We start from the raw sequence: 21,764 nt of genomic DNA, 5'->3' as shown, positions 1-21,764 counted from the left end.
TAGCCTGACTTTGCATTCCCTCAGGGTGAGGGGGGAAGAGAGATTGACTCTCGGTAATTCTGTTTTCCAAGGCTGGGAACGGGGAGGGTGGAATCCCTCTGTTTAGATTCACAGAGGTTGCTTCTGTGTATCTCTCCAGGAACACCTGGAGGGGGGAAGGGAAAAGGTTTATTTCCCTTTGTTGTGACACTCAAGGGATTTGGGTCTTGGGGTCCCCAGGGAAGGTTTTTGGGGGGACCAGAGTGCCCCAAAACACTCTAATTTTTTGGGTGGTGGCAGCTTTACCAGGTCCAAGCTGGTAACTAAGCTTGCAGGTTTTCATACTAACCCCCATATTTTGGACGCTAAGGTCCAAATCTGGGACTAGGTTATTGACACCTGTTTTTGCCAACTAGTTGGTTTATTGAATCACTAGAATGTTGGGACATGCCTGACACATTCAGTAGCACAGTGGATGTGCTCTGTCAGTGAACACAGGAATGATAGGAAGCAGTCAAGCTGTTAATTGCTCTCTGTTGGTGTAGTACTAGTCCAAGTGAGAAATATATTCGTACTTTCAGAGCTCTCACAATCTGCCATTCAATTAATCGATCTAAAACATCAATAATTAAAACACACAATTTTTTTCAAAAGGAAAATAGGCCTACATAAAACTTTTGTTATTGCTAATTTGCTTGCTGTCTAATACAATAAGTATGAATGTATGAATTTTCATGCAATGTGTGAACTTACAGAGCGTGAAAGATTTCACATAGGAAGCACAAGGATAAAGTAATAAAATTCTCTAATATGAAACATTTAAATTGCAAAACAGTTCTCTGTGAACACAAACTTTCACCTACCAGTGACAGTGGCCATTTCTTAGTGTCTCTCACGTGAAAGTAGACAGCTGTTCATCTGTGAAGAATTGTGTAAAATATATTTGAGGTTCATTTTAAAAAGTATTCAGGAGTGTTTTAGTACATGTACTAATTCTTAACAAACCGGGTCCAGGTAGCTATTTACTTAAAAGAAAGCTCTCTTGGTAAGGCAAAATCGAAAAGAAAAATTAAAAGACCCACTAAAAAGTCTTCACATGAAGTCAGCTGTATCCATTTCTTGGGATACTGAGGCTTTTGGACCTGATAGGCTTTTGTAGCTTTATTTGTGACTGAGCAGTTTGTTTGGCAGTAACTGTTCACTGCAGACTACTGTGATTCTGGAAAGCCTTAACTCTGACAAAAAAAAAGACTTGTCATTACTTCAGATTATTTGGGAACTTGAATGGATTGTGGCAGTGAGCTTTTGGCTGGATAGCTCTATTGTGTGGGCTCAAACAAAGTACCTGCTAAATATATTATCTTAACAGTATTCTATCATCCAAGTACATGCAGCATGATTTCATTGCATTGTATGCTCCCATATTCACTGATTATAAAAAGCCATACTTCTAAATTTACTCCCCCCATTTAATAGAGAGAGGATGGGGAAAAATAAACGTATGTATTTTTGTTTTTCATGCTTTTTGGAAGGCTGTTGATTGGGAACTTGAGCCAGTAGGCTGTGAATGAAACATGAATGAAAACAATAGGTGGATAACCTATTTGTACTTAGAGTATTGATTCGTTGACAAGGCCATCAACAGGAACAAAGAATTACATTTAAAAATCATGAGAAAGTAACTGCATCAAATTCTATTTTCCCCTCCCTGGTGGATAGAGATGGCTATTGAAATCTGTTCTTCTGCGGGAGTGGTAGGAATTTTTAACATAATTATTGGTGCCATTTGAATTATGCTTCCAGATCTTCATTTTAGAAGTTTGTTTCTAGTGCCTGGCAGGCATATTTGTATTTGTGGGTCTGATATTTGGATTTAATTTTGTTGGCTATTTGTATTGCTGTTTGGAGATGTAATCTTAAGACCAGCATAAAATCCATGAAAAATTAATGACAAGAGAGATTCCCATGCTAGTGTGATGAAAGTCAAACTAATTCAGAAGTGTAAAATATCCTTTTCTGCCAGCTATACCAAGGTTGTGCCTGAAGTTTGACTACAGATGAATGCAGATAGTGGGTTGACAGCACACTAGAATATCTGTGTGCCCCTGTGCTCATCCAGTGCCCCTTTCTTCCTCTCTGTCCAACAAAACTCAACTGAGTGCAAGTGGGAGCCTGCAGATCATTCCTGTGTAATGATCTTGTACCCTTCTGTGTGTTCAGGATGCCTTGGACTCTTCTTTCTCTTCACAGAATTAACACTATGGGCCTGATTCACCTCCCATTTAAGTCAGTATTAGGATTCCCTGTTATCTCAAATGGGAGGTGGATAAAGCCCACCTAAGTTAACAGGAGTTGGATCAGGTCTTATATGATCATTCCATTCTACTCACCGTTGGCCAGCAAGGACTCTTTCTCCCACTACAGGGTTGTTCATATTGAGGCAGTCTCACTTTAGTATAGTTTGACCTTCACCATGAAATAGAATCCATACTTCACTGAAATGAGGTCAGTCATGGTCTTCTATGGACTGAAGCATGGTAATTTTGAGGGTTGTCCATGCCTGTGTCAGGGGATTGAACTGTCACAAACTACCTCTCTTTTTGTCTCTGTACTAGTACAGCTGGCCCATTGTATTTCCTTTCACTGTATTCTCAGTCATTCCCACAGGAGATGAATCTGTCCTTTTTAACATAGTGAGCTGCTTCTAAGTTTTCGTACAATGAATTCTTTACTTTCAGTTTTGAAGCATTCATGGCATCTTTTGTGTTTGTATCTACTGTTGTTATTCAGATGCTTTTCCATATAGCTATGACATCTTTGATGACCTGTCGTTTCTTTCTTCTCTCTTGTGCTGAGTTGTTGAAATAGTAGTAAAAGCAGTAAATGGCAAGTTTTTTAAATATGTCTGCTGTACTTGGTTTTTCTTCAGCTACATAATTAGCAATCACTCCATTCTCCAGTCTCTTTAGACAGGTTTCAAGGTCATCTTTGTTTTCTTTAGACTCAATAATTCTGCCTACATGGAACATTTTGTTGTTATTCTCCTTTTCTTTCAGCATCAATGTAGAAGATTACTGCCTTAGATATTACTACTACAGCTCGTTGATACAAATTCACCATGCATTATATACATACAAACTGATTCATCAGTGTGCTACTCTTGGTTTCAGTAGAAATCAATAGAATTACAGTGTATAAAACAGGGATCGAAAACCTTTGGAACGGGGCCCGCCATGGTAAGCCCCCTGGCAGGCCAGGCCGTTTTTTTTACCTACAGCATCTGCAGGTTCGGCTGATTGCGGCTCCCACTGGCTGCGGGAAGTGGTGTGGGCCCAGGAGTGGTGCTGGCCGCCGCTTCCCACAGCCCCCATTGGCCTGGAGTGGTGAACCGCGGCCAGTGAGAGCCTCAGTCGGACGAACCTGCAGTCATAGCAGGTAAACAAACTGGCCCAGCCCATCAGGGGGCTTACCCTAGTGGGCCACATGCCAAAGGTTGCCAATCCTTGGTATAAAACATGAATTTAGTAGTGAAACAGGTCCTTTATCTTACCTAAAGTTAGACTGGGTCTACATAAGAAAATTGTACTGATTTATGTCAATTTAGTCATTAATTTCAGTAGGGCTCTGTCATGGTATCTTTCCCCAAATCTGAACCTTAGAGTCCAAAAATATGGGGTACCAGCATGAATTTCTCTAAGCTTAATTACCAGCTTAGATCTGTTAAGCTGCCACCACCCAAAAATATATAGTGTTTTGGGACACTCTAGTCCCCCCAAAAACCTTTCCTGGGGACCCCAAGATCCAAATTCCTTGAGTCTCACAACAAAGGGGAATAAACCATTTCCCTTCCCCCTCCTTTCTTCCCCTCACCCAGAGGCAATACAGATTCAAACTCCATGAATCTAAAACAAAGGGATTCCACCCTTCTCCTTCCCTGTTAAGTACAGACTCAATTCCCTTGAGCCTTAACAAGGTTAAAAATCAGACAGGTCTTAAAAGCAAAACTTTCAATAAAAGAAAAAAAGTAAAAGGTTATCTCTGCAATTTAGATGGTAAAAAGTTACAGGGTCTGTCAGCTTATAGAAACTAGAAAGAAGCCTCCTGTCATAAACAGATAGCTAAGGGTTAATGTCTCTTTCACCTGGAAAGAAGTAAACTGAAACACCTGACCAGAGGACCAATCAGGAAACAAGACTTTTTCCAATCTGGGTGGAGGGAAGTTTGTGTCTGAGTCCTTTGTTCTTTGGTCTTCTGCCTGTCTCTCTCTCGGCTATGAGAGGATTTCTGTTTCCTGCTTTCTAATCTTCTGTTTCCAAGTTGTGAGTACAGAGATCATAAAATAATAGGGGTTATTGTTTTTTTCTTTTGTATTTACATGGTATAGTTGCTGAAATGTTTTGAATTGTATTCTTTTTGAATAAGGCTGTTTATTCATATTTCTTTTAAGCAAATGACCCTGTATTTCTCACCTTAATACAGAGAGACCATTTTTATATATTTTTTCTTTCTTTTTACATAAAGCTTTCTTTTAAGACCTGTTGGAGTGTTTCTTTAGTGGGAAACTCCAGGGAATTGAGTCTGTGCTCACCAGGGAATTGGTGGGAGGAAGAAGTCAGGGGGAAATCTGTGTGTGTTAGATTTACTAGCCTGACTTTGCATTCCCTCTGGGTGAAGAGGGAAGCACTTCTGTTTCCAGGACTGGAAATAGGGAGGGAACACCTGGAGGGGGGAAGGGAAATGGTTTATTCCCCTTTGTTGTGAGACTCAAGGGATTTGGGTCTTGGAGTCCCCAGGGAAGGTTTTTGAGGGGACCAGAGTGCCCCAAAACACTCTAATTTTTTGGGTGGTGGCAGCTTTACCAGGTCCAAGCTGGTAACTAAGCTTGGAGGTTTTCATGCTAACCCCCATTTTTTGGATGCTAAGGTCCAAATCTGGGACTAGGTTATGACACCTCCCCCCAGCAAAATACAATTTAAAATACTTCCAGCAAACTACACATTTGCAAATACAGAAACAATCAAAAGACTATAACCGCCTTTCTTACTAAAAATACTCACTATTCTGAATATATAAGAGACTGTAGCAGGGAGATTGGCAAGAAAACTGGTTGCATGTCTAGTCCCTTCCAGGACCCAGAGAGAACAAAGCCAAAACCAAAAACCACAAGCAAAGACTTCCCTCCACCGAGATTTGAAAGTATCTTGTCTCCTGATTTGGTCCTCTGGTCAGGTGTTGCAGGTCACTGTTTGTTAACCCTTTACAGGTGAAAGAGACATTAACCCTTAGCTATCTGTTCATGACAGGCTCCCTACTGAAATGCATGGATGTAAGTATTTGCAAAATTGAGGCCTAATTTAGTTAAACCACTGCAACCCCTTCAAGTGGAAACTCTTAAATCAGCTTACCAGCACCTTGCATCTCTTTTAGCTTAACTCAGTCCCTTTTTGACTTAAGCTAAATGTGTATATAGAAATATAAAACTGATTTCAGACTGTCCACTGAAGAATCTGTGCTGATCTCATGCCATCAGTTTCTATACCAATGTAGTTAAAAACAGTACAACATTTGTGTGTGGACAAGATCCCAGAGACTTTAACTCTGAGTCTCTACTGTCTTGCACGTTGTATAGGTGTTTGCATCTGTGCAAAGTGTATGTAATGTGACACCATTATTACTTTGGTAGTATTTTATACCTACTTGACACTCAGTTTGTTACATATGTAAATGATTACATAAGGTGCAAAGTAGTGGAGAATTGGGCCCCTTGATTTTGCTGCTAACAAGCCACATACTTCCAAATACATATACCAGCTTCTTTTTAGGAATTCTGGGTAGTGTGGTCCAACAGTTAATATCAGTACTAAATACTACCATAGGCTCTATTTAAAACTACCTCCCTTATGTTACTCTTTATAAGCACACTTTCAAGTGAAAGCACACTCAAGCCCTATATGTGCACTTACTAATAAATGATGTAATATGACCCCTAATCCTGGGCTGTGTCCAAACAGCACTTAGATAAATTTGTGGGGTAGGGTGCAGGTAAAAAAAAATGGCTTTACAACACATTGACGTGACCTCTATCCCGGTGCAAGCTGGGGACTGCAGCTATGTTCCAGTACCAGTTAAAGCAGCCTCAGGACTTCTTCTAACCTATACCAGGTTGTCTATATGGACAAAATTCCTTTCTCACAATGAGGAATTATGGGGACCAAAGATGTCCACTTTCCCAAGACATATTCCATGGGTCAGGATGAGGGCAGACTAGTTGCTGCTCTAGTAGTTTCCACACTAGCCAAGAAGTCTTCCTATGATGGGGAAAATACTCACCAGCTACTTAAACCAATAACTTTTTTGTGTGATCAGGCAGATCTGGATCTCTATATTGAGTGGTCTACTCACCATTCATAAATGGAATTTACTTATATATGTGGTGCACTGCTGTAGTTTACTAGCAATGGATTTAGGTATATTACAGCAGGCCCCTAGATTCCAAGTTTGCCCTGTAAGACTTGTTATGACATCGCTTATAATACACAATTTTTAATAAGTAGAAATTAAATAGAATATACATTGTCTGACTGTAGAGAAGCAAAAAAACAAACAAAAAAAAAAACAAATTTTAGGAAAAGTACAGAACTCTAGCCAATCACTAATCTTAGCTGATTTATTCCACTGTATTTAAGTGGTAAATAATTATAATTAAGGAAGTTCTCTTCAAATATAAGTTTCCATAATAATATATTTTTTAAATCCTAGCAACATTCATAACTGATATTCACCACCCTATTGTCTTAGTCACTACATACTTTCTTTCTTAGATATGGAATCTGCACCAAAATGAGACTTTTTTTTTGCTACATATGTAAGCTTTGCATCATAATGTTTAGCACCTAATGAACTACAGACTTGAACTTCAAAGTGTTGAGCACTTCAGTTCCATTATCCAAGAAAACACTTAAGTGTAAACTTAAATTTAAGTGTGTGATCAGTCTCATTGAAGCCAGTGGGATTACTCACAGAAAGAAGGACTATGCCCAGACATAAATTCTGCAGAGTACCCAAACCCAGCACTGTGTAGGATGACTAGATGGGATGAAGAAAATATCGGGATACGGGGGGGGGGGGCGGGAGAGGGAGTCCAACTGGCGGAGCAAAAGAAACAACAACCAGGAGTGCGAAATATAGGGACAAATTGCATCCCGACCAAACATTGGTTAAGACACAGGACAAACGCCTAAATATTGGGACAGTCCCGATTTTGTCGGGACGTCTGGTCACTCTAACACTGTGTGACCTCAGCAAAAGAGTGCATCAGAACTAAAGGTGGGGCAGAATTTGTGTGGGCTTACCCAGAGAAGGACAGCTCTGCTCTGTGGCTGGGGGTGGAGGTAGGGAGGAAGAAGTTCAGAAACTGCTGCAAAAGGTACTCGTTGATCAACTTTGCAGCAATGACTCAACCTTCTCCTCCCCGCCCAGGAATGTGCATAAAGGCACAAAACCTGAGTGGGGCAAGTCTGTATGTGAAAGCAGGAAGCCAGCAGAACAGGAACGAACTGGGGCTTTAAGGCTTGCTGCAGGACCATGTGGAAGCAGCACGGCCCCAAGAAAGCCTGGCTCCAAAAAAGCACCAAACAGCATGGTTCCAGGGGCATGGAGAAAGGTAAGCTTGGGAAAATGGGGATTGTTACCCCACGGCCTCAGAGGCATGGAAGTGCAGGCACAGGAAAATTACACAGAAGGGGATAGTGAAAAGAAGGGGAACTAGCGTCCCCTGCCCCAGGTACTTCCACCCACAGGCAGGTTGTGTAAGCAGGATGGCTCCAGGGGCAGGGAGAAGGGTGAGCTCAGAAAAATGGGGGGGCTGTTAACCACACCCACCCACCTCAGAGATAGGGAAGGGCAGGCACAGGCAAATTACACAGAAAAGGGATAGTGCAAAGAAGGGTAACTAGCGTCCACTGCCCCGGGTTCTTTCACCCCCAGGTAGGCTGGAAGCTGCAACCAGGGAGGGTGAATTTGCAAGAGAGGTGAAGCAATCCGGGTTTTCAAAGCAAACAAAGCCAGGAATTCAATGTGCATGGGAAGATAGAGCAAGGCAAGGAAATTTTAACTGTTTCATGTACCATCAGGCACTTTAAGCGGGGGTGGGAGGGGGAGAGGTGGATGTTTTCTGATTTAGCCCCTCCTCTCATTTCACTTGGAGCAGGCCGGGCATCTCCTGGGAGGGGGAGGGAGCAAGGCAAGGGACAATTAGGAGGAGGGGAGAGGGAAAAGGGACAGAGCCAGGCAAGGAAATTTAACTGTTTCATGTCTGTGTGCTGCTTGCTGCTTTCTGTGTCCCCTTTGCTGGAAAGGGGACAGGCACAGGCAGGATAGCCCCAAGAGACTTCTCATGGTCTGAAAGGAAAACCCAAGACAGTCAGTATTGCAGCACGGGCAACGGGGCTCACAAGTATGTGGACTGCTACTGCCCAGGGTGGTGTGTTTAATAACCTAGGGCAGGCCTCATGGACTAAGGAAATGATCATAGGAAAGTATCCACGCACTCAGGCGAGAAGGCTGTGTGCATTAATGGGGTGATCAGCTAAGATGCGCAGCAAATGGTCAGTGATCGTTGTTTCTGAGGTTTCCTCCACAGCGTTACAATGCTTCAAAAGGAGCAAGGTCACCTGAAAAACCGGGATGTTTTCTTTGGCCTAACACAAGGGATGGTGGTAATGCTGATCCCGAGGGTGTGTGTAATTGAAATCACACAGAAGTTGGGGAAATGAGTGGTATCCGGCCTTCCAGCTGCAGGGACTGTGCTCAACCAGTCACCCAGGAAGTTCATCTAAAGCGAACAGGAGTCAGCCGATTGGGGTATTAAATACTCTGGGCCCAGGAGTGGAAGGTTGAGAAGCCTGGGCAGAACTACGTAGGGGGGGCACTGATGGTGTTACACAGCTGCTGCAAGCTAATTTGCAATTACAACAGCAGCTTCACGCAGCTAGATGTGAGGGGTCTGCAGAGGGTGACAGGGTAGCCCAGTATGGGCTCAAGTTTCAGCAGTAGGACAAGGAAGGGGCACATGGCAACTCATTGGCCATCAGGACATGTAACCGCAGAGGACAGGGTAGACGCTTCCAAGGGGTCTATTGTGGGAGCAGGGCTCCGCAGTACGGTTATGCCGGGATAGCTTACTTGACAGCATTTCACCTACTCAGTGCAACTAAATATAGAATCCTCACAGGCAATTTTTACATGTAATATCCCTATGGCACAGGAAGGGACAGACAGTAAACATGGACAGGGCCAACAATAACACTGGACTGCCCAGGAGGCCAAGGGTGCCTAGAACATGACAAAATTGGAAGGCTGCCCTCATCGTCTAGGCAAGTGTTATGGTACAGGCCTACCCAGACAGCAGCCTGGCCTTTATTATACAGATATAATTAAGTGGGCACCAATATGTTTGAGGGCATGTCAGAACCAGTTTCCATTAAGGGCAGCATCACAAACTGGAATAAGGTGGCATTACACACTGTGGTTCAAGGGCATAACACCAAGGGCTCCAGGAGTTTGTTCGTACGGCAACAAGCCCGAAAAGGGCCCGAGGCATGTAACATTATTTGCTGGGCATTTAATAATGATGGTTAAGACACCTACCATTGGCAATTTTATTTTGACAAGGCTATGCCCAGGGGCAGTTCAGTATCCTGTGCAGCTTTTCAGAAATTTAGTAAAATGTTGCACTGGGGCAGTGGTGCAGTCAGTGGGACTAAACCAATTAGTGCATTATTTGCACAGTTCTTGTTCGTAGAGCAAGCTAGGTCAAATGAGTGTTTTCACCTGTTGGACACATTTCAGGCCCTGGCTAAATAGTTGGAGAAATCCCTAGTGAAGGACAAAACAGAAGGCCCCTTTCATGACATTAACCTACCTGGGCTTTGAGCTGAACTTTGCTTGTAGGGTTATTGCCCCAGGGTGGGCTTTTTGTGCAAATGGTTATTAATTTGGGTCTAATATATAGGTGTGCTGTTGGTTCAACAACATGACAGTGGTACAGGTTATCAATCGCCAAACTTCTAGATCGCACAGGATTGGAAAGTTGGTAAGGGCATTTGTTCTCCAATGCTTAACCTTCAACATCTGTTTGTTTTTGTTTTTGTTTTTCTTCCAAGCACGTGCTGGGTATGGATAATGGTATAGCAGGTGCCTTGTCTCATTTCCAGTTTGCTGCGGGCTCTCTGGAACCTCAGAATGTCATATGGTTGGCGAAATGCAGATTTTTTGGCACAAACTTACAAGTTCTTTATTTTCTTTTCTTTTAAGGAGTCTTGTCAGTACAAGGATCCAGAGCGTGGGTCGCCTATGGAGCCCTCTGTTAAGGGTGGTTGCTGCAGTACCAAGTCAAGGAGAATGCAGCTGCTAGCGTCCCTTGACAATCACACATGGGACAATGGCTTCTTTCTCCCAGTAGGGCTGCTAGCCAACAGTCCATTTGCAGATGTCTGGGAACCCGGCGGGGTTGAGGGGGATGCAGCCAAACAAATGACTGGTGCCTCCTTGTGGTGGATGTTCAGTGCAGGTACTCCATAGGGAAGGCAGCCAGTGACCAGATAAATGGCCTGGTAAATGACTTAAAAGGAGGTACTGGATAAAGAAACAGAACAGGGGAGGGGGTTCAGGGAGTCCTATGACCGGTACGACAGGGAGCCAACCCCCCTGTTCTCATAGCCCTCCATAAGCCTCTTGCAAGGCTGGTGGATGGTAAGGTCCAAGCCATGGGCCGGCTGGGGGACCTGGATGGAAACAAAGTGGGGCTGGTTGAAGCCCCAGAGAACGGATGTGAATAAGCATGGATTTGCCTGCACTGTACACTGCATCTGCCAGGTAGTCCCAGACATCTATATAACAATGTTGCGGCCTCATTAAAACCGATAACAAGTCTCTTGTCCTTCTTACGGTGTATCCAGACAAAGGTTCTGACACAAATGTACTAAACGCAGAAGATACATAGTTACCAAACTAGCCACGAGCCCAGTTTCAGTAAGTTTCATGTTCGTTGGAGAATTAATTCTTCACTTTAAGAATCTTTGATTTGGTGGAGATCATCTCATAACTTTGACACCCTTCTAAGGTAGTTAGTATTCTGCGGATTTCCTTGGTGATTTTTGATATATTAGAAAAGTCCCTTTTTTTTGCATTTCCATAATTCATGACATTATCTGTAATTGTGTAATTAGTGTAAATACATGCAATCACATTTACAACATATAATTAGAAAGTTCAATGGCATAATTGTGATGGGTAATGTCATAAAGAAAAATTTATATACAGGAGCCCATATGTAAAGTTGAATACTTGTGATGTTTATTAAGTTGTTTATAAAATTTGCCCCAAAATAACACCAAAATAGTTATCCCCATTTCAGAAATGATCTGAAATTGTTTTTTTTTAATTATGAGTTGTAGAACAAAATTATTTGTACCTGAATTGGTTCTGAAACATTTTGTTAGTGATACTTTCATTTAACTCTTAAACAGGTGTCAATTTACAGACTGCCAGCCAAACTGGAGTTTAGAAGCACAGGTGGTCAGTGGATAATTCTTTCTGTCCCTACAATTCTGGAAGTTCATTTTATCCCTGAAATCTTTACTTTCTCTACAACTAGAATGAACTTTTTAGGTGTACCAAGTGTAGGAGTATAAGACAGCTTTTGAATCATTGAAATGTAGGGTTGGAAGGGACCTTGAGAAGTCATAAAGTCCAGCCCCCTGTACTGAGGTAGGGCTAAGCAAAGCTAGGGCATCCCTCACAGGTGCTTGTCTAACCTATTCTTAAATCAACAGGTTGATTCATTAACAAGAACATAGAATAAGGGGGAGTAAACACAGAAAGTATTCTTTTCTTAAATAATTTTGTCATTATAAGATGCCTACAATTACCTTCCTTCCTCATAGACCATATTCCTCAAAGTCAAAGACCATTTATTCTCAAATTAGTAGTGCCATCCTGTATCTGATGATACTTTGAGTATCTGTCAAATATACAAACAGTACTGTTTGCATCCTTTTGGAAAAATCAGCTTCCCTGATTTTAAATGTTTTAGCTAGTGATATCTTCAGTCACCTTATGGTATTGAATTTAAGCTTTTCCTAAATACTTGAAGTAGGAAGTCTGAGTACAGCATATGGAACCGGTTTAATAAAGATGGTCACATCAGCCTCCTCATTAATTTGTATGATTTTTTCTATTCAAATTACATTACTTGAGTCTATAAACTGGTATATTTCAGTGCACTTTGTTTAGAACAGAAGGCCCACGAGGCCTATTTTTCAGGCTAAGTTGGACCATGGAATGTGACTATGATGAACTTCTGAGGAAGATATTCCTCAACTTTATGTTGTGCGTGGTTTAATTGATGGGAATTCTTTTGCAATTATTTTTTATTTCACTCAGGTGCATTGTGTAAATAAAGCACTTGAGGCCAAATTATGTTCACAGTGGAACAGGAAGTACAAAAAAAAATGTGGAACACAAATAGACTCAAGTGTAAGTCAGATATTTACCCCAAACTAAACTCCCTGATAAATGGGAGAGAATTAATGGGATTTAAAAATCAGTACAAAATATTCTGATCCTTTAAAAATCACTCACGACCATTGTCTGACCATACGGAAAGAAGGACAGGTGACACTTGATATGGATTTTAATCAGGCCGCAACTTTGTTATATAGATGTCTGGGACAGCCTGGCAGATAAAGTGTACCATGCAGGCAAATCCATGTTTATTTAAATCATTACCCTGAGCTTCCACCAGCCCATCTTCATTTTCTATCCAGTTCCTCTCAGCCAATCCATGGCTTGGACCTTACCATCTACCCTGCTCGTAGGAGGGTTAAGCTGGGATATAAGAACGGGGTTGCTCCCTGCCATACCAATCATAGGAGTCCCCAACCTCCCACCCCCTTTCTGTTCCTTTATCCCGCACCTCCTTTTAAGTCCTTTACCAGGCCATTTATCTGGTCATTGGATGCCTTTCCTATGGAGTACGTACACTGGACATCCGCCTCATGCTACAAAATAGATTGCAACATATAGCCTACCCCCTTTTGTCTTCTTACCAGACAAGGTCATCCCTGACTTCTGCTGTGGGGAAGGTGAAAAAACCTCACTCCACCGAAGCCAATCTAGTGTGGGAAAAATTCCTTCCCAGCCCCTCAAAAAAAAAGGAGAGACCAGAAGAATGCCCACAGGAGATCCTAACCCAACCTAATATTCGCCACCTCTAGGGGAGACGGAGGGGGTGCTTCCTGGCCTGCTGCATGGAAAAAGGAGCTTTCAGCTGCCAGGGTTCACACCTTTATGGCCTTCTGACCTCACATTCCCAGGGTGTGAGTAATTTCTGATCTCCTCCCCTCCTCCCACCATAAAGCACTGCTGCCTTCCCTCGGGAAGCCTAGACAATGTTCTCCCCCTTTAGGTGTAGTATGGTCAAACTAAATATTATTTTATTTCAGTCGTCCTATTCCATTCCTTCTGCCCTATATGAGTGTTGTCCATTTTTAATCCATGCTTAGGTCTCAGTCCAGCAATGAAATCTATTTGGACAGAATTTTCCACCCAAAAAGAAGAAATCCAACAGCGGGAACAAGTCTATAGATTGTAAGCTTTCTTTGCTATAAGGTAGGTCTAGAGGATCACATTGAAGGGAGTAGGATCTGAATGGATGGAAGGATCTCAACATGTAAGTATGTCACTGAATTGTTGACTTGACTTCTTTCCCTGATTTACTTTAGACATAATCCTAAACAGGTTTTGGCCCTTTAACTAATGAGAACTCTGAAAATAAATAGCTCTTCTCATTCTCTAATTTCTATGTTAATGACATTTAATTTAGCGAGGAAAAATAACTCACAAGATAAATTCAAGCTGCTCTTTTAATTTGTGTTAAATTTCTATTCTAAGCATGAACTGTCCTACATTATTCCCAGTTACAGCTATGCACCCAGACATATTAACCCTCAAATACTTCTGACAAATAAGGGAATTACATGTCAGTCCTTATGGTTGTTATCAGCTTTTTAGTTGTAAATAGGAAGAATATGGGGGAATCCATGTTTGGAATAGAAATATATTTCAGAAACTGAAAGAGTATTTTGAATTTGAGTACTGCTTTTCCTCTGTGTATAAGATTTATCTGGCAAGGACCTAGTAGGTCTCACAAAGTGAATGCATTCTTTAAACTAATGGCAAGCATTAAAAGAAAAGACAACAGAACGAAACACATTCTTTACTCAATATATTATGTTTCCCTCCCCATCAAAAAAATGGTCATTCATATTTGGAAATCAAATGACATATAACTCAAAGTCTGTCATAAACGTTTATTTTATACACTGCTTAAATATGATGCTTTGGATTTTATTATGGTTTTATAGTCTTTCTCTTAAAAGCATTCCTTTACCTATCCACTATCTGCAGAATTAGGGAACGTCACTCAGACAAATGAGCCCAATGCTCATTAAGACCCTTATTCAGCAAATAGCTTAAGTATGTGCTTAATTTTAAGCACAAGTAGTCTTGTTGAAGCCAATGAGATGTATGACTTTAAAGTTAGGCACCATGCTCAAGTATCTGGCTGAACTCATATCTGAGGGCTTGTCTTACTGCATGCTAAGTGTGCCTTTGGACAGAGTAGTTTAACACACTTCGAAGTATGGAAAGCTACTGCATAGAAAGGCACTCTAAGTGTGCAGTACTGACATCACAATAAGAGTCAGTGTGGAATAGTTAGTAAGCACTAGCTATTGCAAGCTTTTTCCCCCATATAGATAATCCATAGAAAAAACAATCACTTATTGGATGAAATCCTGACTCTGCTGAAATTAATGGTTGTTTTGACTTTAACTTCAAAGCGGTCAGGACTTCACCCACTGTGTTTTCACCAACATCCAGAGTGATGGCAATAATATACAGTTTAAAGTAGTTGGGCCAGTATTGTGAATTCTTTTGCAAATTGTACCTACAAAAGTTGAAGAGGATCACGTACAAATAGGAAACTTCCATGGGATTCCCTTCTCCTTTATTTGCTTTGTAGCACTGTAATATCAGGGCAAGTCCTGTACTTGATCAATATGTAACATTACTTTTATTATGCTTGGTTTAAAAAAAAGTTATTTATAATCTGATTTACATTTTCCACATTAGACGCTAACTTTGTATGTCACACTTGCATAAGATGACAGAGCTGAAACAAATTATATATATTTGACTTCTGCTTCTCTTGACAGTAATAAGCAGCATTTCAATTAGATGTAGCCTAAGCATCAGGGGCATATTACTCTAATAGTATTACAGTGTCAGAAAAGAAGTATGATTTGCTCAGTACTGAAAAAAAAATATTAGTATGTCTACTTAGTCTTAAAATAAGCACTGAGACCACTTGACAGTTAATATTGAGTACATCATTTGTTAGGGACGTTTATCTTGAAAAGAATGTGCACTATAAAATCTTTATACAATCAAATGTGTGTGTGTGTGTATATATATATATACACACCTCTACCTTGATATAGCCAAAAAATCTTACCATGTTATAGGTGAAACAGTGTTATATTGAACTTGCTTTGATCCACCAGAGTGCACAGCTCCGCTGGAGCACTGCTTTACCGCATTATATCCAAATTCGTGTTCTATCAGGTGGCGTTATATTGAGGTAGAGGTGTATTATATTCCTTCAGGAGAGTGTGCTAGAATTGGGCTCCCTCTTTTGCATAAAATACTATTTTTAAGGAGGGAAAATTGTAAGGCTTTCAGAATCAAAGGAGATGTAAAGGAAAACTGACATTTCACCAGGTTCTGCTCTATGACTATGGAAACTATGGACAAAAGTCATTCCAACATTGGAAACTGCCTTTGTCCCAGACATATAGAAAGAAAGACAAAATGCAAGGAATAAGATATAGACTACAAACTTACTAATTTAGCTCACCTGGGAACTATACATCAATAACTTGTATAGTGCAAGTCATGATTCTTTCCTTAATCATTTCCATGAGGTAAAGGACTTCTGTCAACCCCCCATCTCTCCACAAATGGTTCCCAATATATATCTATATTGAACATCTGCCACAAGGAGGCACCAGCAATTAGCTTGGATTCCTCCTCCCCCTTCCTCACAACTATGAACCAGATTCCCAGGTAATTAACATTTCCCTCCCTAACTTTGGCCAAAAATATATCTGTTCCCTTCTCGGAGAGCCCATTGTTCCTGAATGACCAAATATGTTGTTTATTATGGGTAGTTCCTGAGCTTCCCCATTCCAGATGCTTCATACATTTCCGGTGTTGTCAACTCATGGAGGCCTGGCAACTTCCTGCTTTATTCTCCACTGCAGTATTTCAGATCAGTTTACTTTAATCTCTAGGGAAGGGTACAGAGTATGCCCTGTGCCTTGATGATTAAGTCAACAGCCTTACAAAATCCCAGGTCACTTTCACACAGGTATACAATAATAAGTTTCCTGGATGTCAAAAAGTGTAAGAGAGGGCACTTCATACCCTCTTGCTCTGCCAACTCAGATTCACCCTGGTACTGAGGCCCAGCTGAAAAGGGGCTCAAGCTAAAGGAACAGGGTTGAGATACCCTTCCCCATGTGTTCATGGCTTACCTAAGCCCCATCAGCCTGCCCAGCTCAGGTGATTCTTTCCCCTGCACTCCCAAGCACCCCTCTGAACTCCAAAGGGAGGGAAAGGGCTTAAAAAGTCACTAGCTTTTTCCCCACCTTCAGATTACATTTTTCCACCAAAAGAAATACAAAATAATAATTAAAAATAAATATGGCAAAGGAAAATGCAACTATTTAATATAGACTGTATTTAGTTCATTTCTTTTGTACTCTGTTTTCAACTTGACACTAATCCTACAATGAATGGCAGACAGGCAGACCCCTGTGCCCATGTGGACCCCCAATAACGTCTCTCAGTGCACATCAAGATCAGGGTATAAATGGTATGGCAAAAAGTTCCGGAAAATCCTCAAGCTCCAATATTGTAAGAAATACAATGTGGTTTTGCACTCCACCTGTTCATCTTTCTAAATTTCTTGCATATAATCTTGACATCATACTGCCACCTTTATGGATTTCAGATTCTCTTATAATCCAAAGATTTGTTTTTCTTGTTTTGGGATAATTTTGTAGTCTTCCTTTTTCTGCAAAAGAGGAGTAACCTTTAAGAGATTCAAATTAACATCCAGAGTTGATGATATCAATGTTGTTCACTACCATTCCACTTCCAGTTGTGCATGCTTATTAATAACATCATTGAAAACTTGACTTTCAAGCAGCAAGTTCATAAGTGATTTACTTAAATGAAGTCACACTAAATACTGCAGTTCTCAGCTGTGAGTAGCTTATTTAATTGGAAATTTAATTAGGAATTGGTTATTTCAGAGAAATGACAACTCTGACTGAATCTTAAACAATTGTTTATAATTACAAAGCAGAATTTAAGAGAAAAATTGTAAGAAGAGTATAGAAGTCAAAATGACTTAATTTATTTCAAAAGGATTATAAGGAAACAAAAATTATAAACACATTTTTAATCTGAATTTAAAATATTTGTAAGTGTGTAAAGAGGTTGTCTACGTGAGGAATTCACAGGGAAGTTAGTATGACCTAGCTAGGTTGTGATTTTAAAGTGCCATAGCTAATCTGCACTAACTGCCAATATGGACACACTAATTCCACACAACATGGGATAACACTAATATGCTTTAATATAGTGCTATTTCAGAGGGATAGCAGTGTTAATCTGTATCAGCAAAACCAAGGAGTCCTTGTGGCATCTTAGAGCATAAGCTTTGGGCATAAGCTTTTGTTGGCTAAAACCCACTTCATCAGATGCATGGAGTGAAAAATACAGTAGGCAGGTATATATATTACAGCACATGAAAAGACGAGAGTTGCCTTTCCCAGTGGGGGGTCAGTGCTAACAAAGCCAATTCAATTAGGGTTAATGTGGCCCATTCCCAACAGTTGAAGGGGTGAATATCAACAGAGAGAAAATTACTTTTTGTAGTGATCCAGCCACTCCCAGACTTTATTCAGGCCTAATTTGATGGTGTCAAGGTTGCAAATTAATTCCAGTTCTGCAGTTTCTTGTTGAAGTCTGTTTTTGAAGGGTTTTTTTGCTAAAGAATGGCCACTTTTGAGTCTGTCATTGAGTGTCCAGGGAAATTGAAGTGCTTTCTTACTGGTTTTTGAATGTTACAATTCTTGACATCTGATTTGTGTCCATTTATTCTTTTGTGTAGAGACTGTCTGGTTTGGCCAATGTGCATGGCAGAGGGGCACTGCTGACACATGATAGCATTTATCACATTGGTAGATGTGCAGGTGAATGAGCCCCTGATAATGTGGCTGATGTGGTTTAGGTCCTATGATGTTGTCCCTTGAATAGATATGCAGACAGAGTTGGCAATGGCGTTTGTTGCAAGGATTTATTTCTGCGTTAGTGTTTTTGTTGTGTAGTATATAGTTGTTGGTGAGTATTTGCTTCAGGTTGGGGGCTGTCTGTAAGCGAGGACTGGCCTGTCTCCCAAGGTCTGTGGGAATGATGGATCATCCTTCAGGATAGGTTGTAGATCCTTGACGATGCACTGGAGAGGTTTTATTTGGGGGCTGTAGGTGACGGCTAGTGGCTTTCTGTTACTTTCTTTGTTGGTTCTGTCCTGTAGTAGGTGACTTCTGGGTACCCTTCTGGCTCTGTCAATCTGTTTCTTATCTTCCCCAGGTGGGTACTGTGGTTTTAAGAATGCTTGACAGAGATCCTGTAGGTGTTTATCTCTGTCTGAAGGATTGGAGCAAATGTGGTTGTATCTTAGGACTTGGCTATAGATCATGGATTGTGTGATGTGGTCTGAATGGAAGCTGGAGGCATGTAGGTAAGTATAGTTCTCAGCAGATTTCCGGTATAGGGTGGTGTTTATGTGACCATTGCATATTTGCACTGTAGTGTCCAGGAACTGGATCTCTTGTATGGACTGGTTCAGGCTGAGGTTGATGGTCGGGTGGAAACTGTTGAAATCCTAGTGGAATTCCTCAAGGACCTCCTTCCCATGCGTCCAGATGATGAAAATGTCATCAATCTAGTGCAAGTAGAGTAGGGGCACTAGGGGACGAGAGTTGAGGAAGCATTGTTCTAAGTCAGCCATAAAAATGTTGGCATACTGTGGGGCCATGCAGGTACCATAGCAGTGCCGCTGATCTGAAGGTATAAATTGCCCCCAAATCTGAAATAGTTGTGTGTGAGAACAAAGTCACAAAGTTCAGCCACCAAGAACAGTATCCCCGATAATGTCATCGCAAACCTGGTGGTTGAACTTTGTGGCTTTGTCCTCACCCACAACTAACACAAGGAGCTGGTGCAGAGTAGCTATTCAGCAATAGATATTCTGCACTAGCTATTCTGGACTTTTTCACCATATAGACTTTTTATATATTTGAACTTTTCACATATGTGATTGTTCAGGATAAATATGGTTACTAATTTTAAATTCAACGTACATAAAACATTGGAGAAGGATGAATTTGAGTATATCAGGCAGTAAAGTAGGATTGCTCACAAAGAGGCATAGGAAGAGAAAACATTTGTCACCAATTCATTATCTTCAGCACTGGTTTAAATTCTAGAACTCTAAAATGTGACTTTTGGGAAAAGCATGTGCAAATTAGAAAGTATTATTGATGATTATTCATCTATTCCGTTAGGAAGACTTTTTACATCATTTTGCAGTACACTTTTAAAAGCATCCTTTGACTTTTAGAACCATGCCATTTGTCTCATGTGTTTAAAGTCCATTAACTGCACTTAAGTGGAAACACATACTACACTGGGTACTTAGTACAGCCAAAGTTTTAGTCTGATTTCTTTATCCATAGAAACGACAATTTGTCTTTTTGACCCGGGAGGCAAAACAGGTTATGTTGTCACCTCTAAAAGAGAAAATCCAAGTAGTTTTCTGTCAGAAAAGACTGATTAAAGAAACTTTCCACTATGCTGATCATTTCAAAAGATTCATCTTTCTAAAACACTACAAAGATCAGATGAATAGCTTTTCATAGTTATATCTTTCAGCCCAGCCAGGAGCTGCTCCAAGTATTTTGCCGCCCGAAGCACGGCAGGCAGGCTGCCTTCGGCGGCTTGCCTGCGGGAGGTCCTGGTCCCATGGATTTGGCGGCAGCCTGTAGGAGGTCTGCTGAAACCACGGGACCAGCGGACCCTCCTCAGGCATGCTGCCGAAGGCAACCTGCCTGCTGCCCTCTCGGCGACTGGCAGAGCGCCCCCCGCGGCTTGCCGCCCCAGGCTTGGCATGCTGGTGCCTGGAGCCACCCCTGAGCCCAGCTATCCAGATCTCAGATAACTTGGTTTCATGTCCAGCTTTACCAAAAGGACAGGAGACACTTGATATTGTTTTAATCAGGCTGCAACTTTATTATTAGATGTCTTGGACTACCTGGCAGATAAATGTGTACAGTGCAGGTTCATTCCATAATTACCTGGGGGACTTTTGTCAGCTCCCCATCTTTTTCCATCCAGGCCCCCCAGTCAACCAATTGCTGGGACCTTACATCCACCTATCTTGTAGAAGGGTAAAGGTGGTCTATAAGAAAGGGAGTTGGCTCCCTGCCATACCACATAGGAGCCACCACTCTTCTTCCCCCATTTCTGTTCCTTTAATCAACACTTCTTTTTAAAATCCTTTCCCAAACCATTTATCCAGTCCCTGTATCCCTTCTCTATGGAGTACCTGCACTGGACATCTGTCCCAAACTTACATAATGAGTTGCGACATCATAGCTTAACTTCCTTCATGCCACACATAAACAAAGCTCTCCCTGAACCTGCTGTGGGTCAAGCAAAAAAAGCCATCACTCCACGAAGGCCAATCTGGTGGTGCAGGAAAAATTCCTTCCAAGCCCCCTAAAAAGGGACAGCTAGTGCAATGCCCACCACAGATCTTGTCCAAACCTTTCATTTCACCTCATAGATTCATAGACTTAAGGTCAGAAGGGACCATTATGGTCATCTAGTCTGACCTCCTGCACAATGCAGGCCACAGAATCTCATCCACCCACTCCTGTAACAAACCCCTAACCTATATCTGAGCTACTGAAGTCCTCAAATCGTGGTTTAAAGGCCTCAAGGTGCAGAGAATCCTGCAGCAAGTGTCCTGTGCCCCATGCTGCAGAGGAAGGCGAAAAAACTCCAGGGCCTCTGCCAATCTTCCCTGGAGAAAAATTCCTTCCTGACCCCAAATATGGTGATCAGTTAAACCCTGAGCATGTGGGCAAGACTCACCAGCCAGCACCCAGGAAAGAATTCTCTGTAGTTACTCAGGTCCCACCCCATCTAACATCCCATCACAAGCCATTGGGCGTATTTACCACTAGCAGTCAAAGACGAATTAATTGCCAAAATTAGGCTATCCCATTATATCATCCCCTCCATAAACTTATCAAGCTTAGTCTTGAAGCCAGATATGCCTTTTTCCCCCACTACTCCCCTTGGAAGGCTGTTTCAGAACTTCACTCCTCTAATGGTTAGAAACCTTCATCTAAAGGAGAGAGAGGGTGGTGCAGTCTCAGCTTTCTCCGTGTTAAAAGGGGTTTTACCGCCCAAGGCTGATCCTTTTAAACCTTTCTGCCCTTCTAGTTCCCAGGGGATGATTCAGTGACCATGCTGACCCTTCCTCCTCTTTTGCAACAGCTTCTTATCTCTCTGCCCCTCAGCAG

This window comes from Gopherus flavomarginatus, chromosome 1 (assembly GCF_025201925.1).
Source record: "Gopherus flavomarginatus isolate rGopFla2 chromosome 1, rGopFla2.mat.asm, whole genome shotgun sequence".
NCBI classification, from domain to species: Eukaryota; Metazoa; Chordata; order Testudines; family Testudinidae; genus Gopherus; species Gopherus flavomarginatus.
This window is presented reverse-complemented; position numbering follows the sequence as displayed.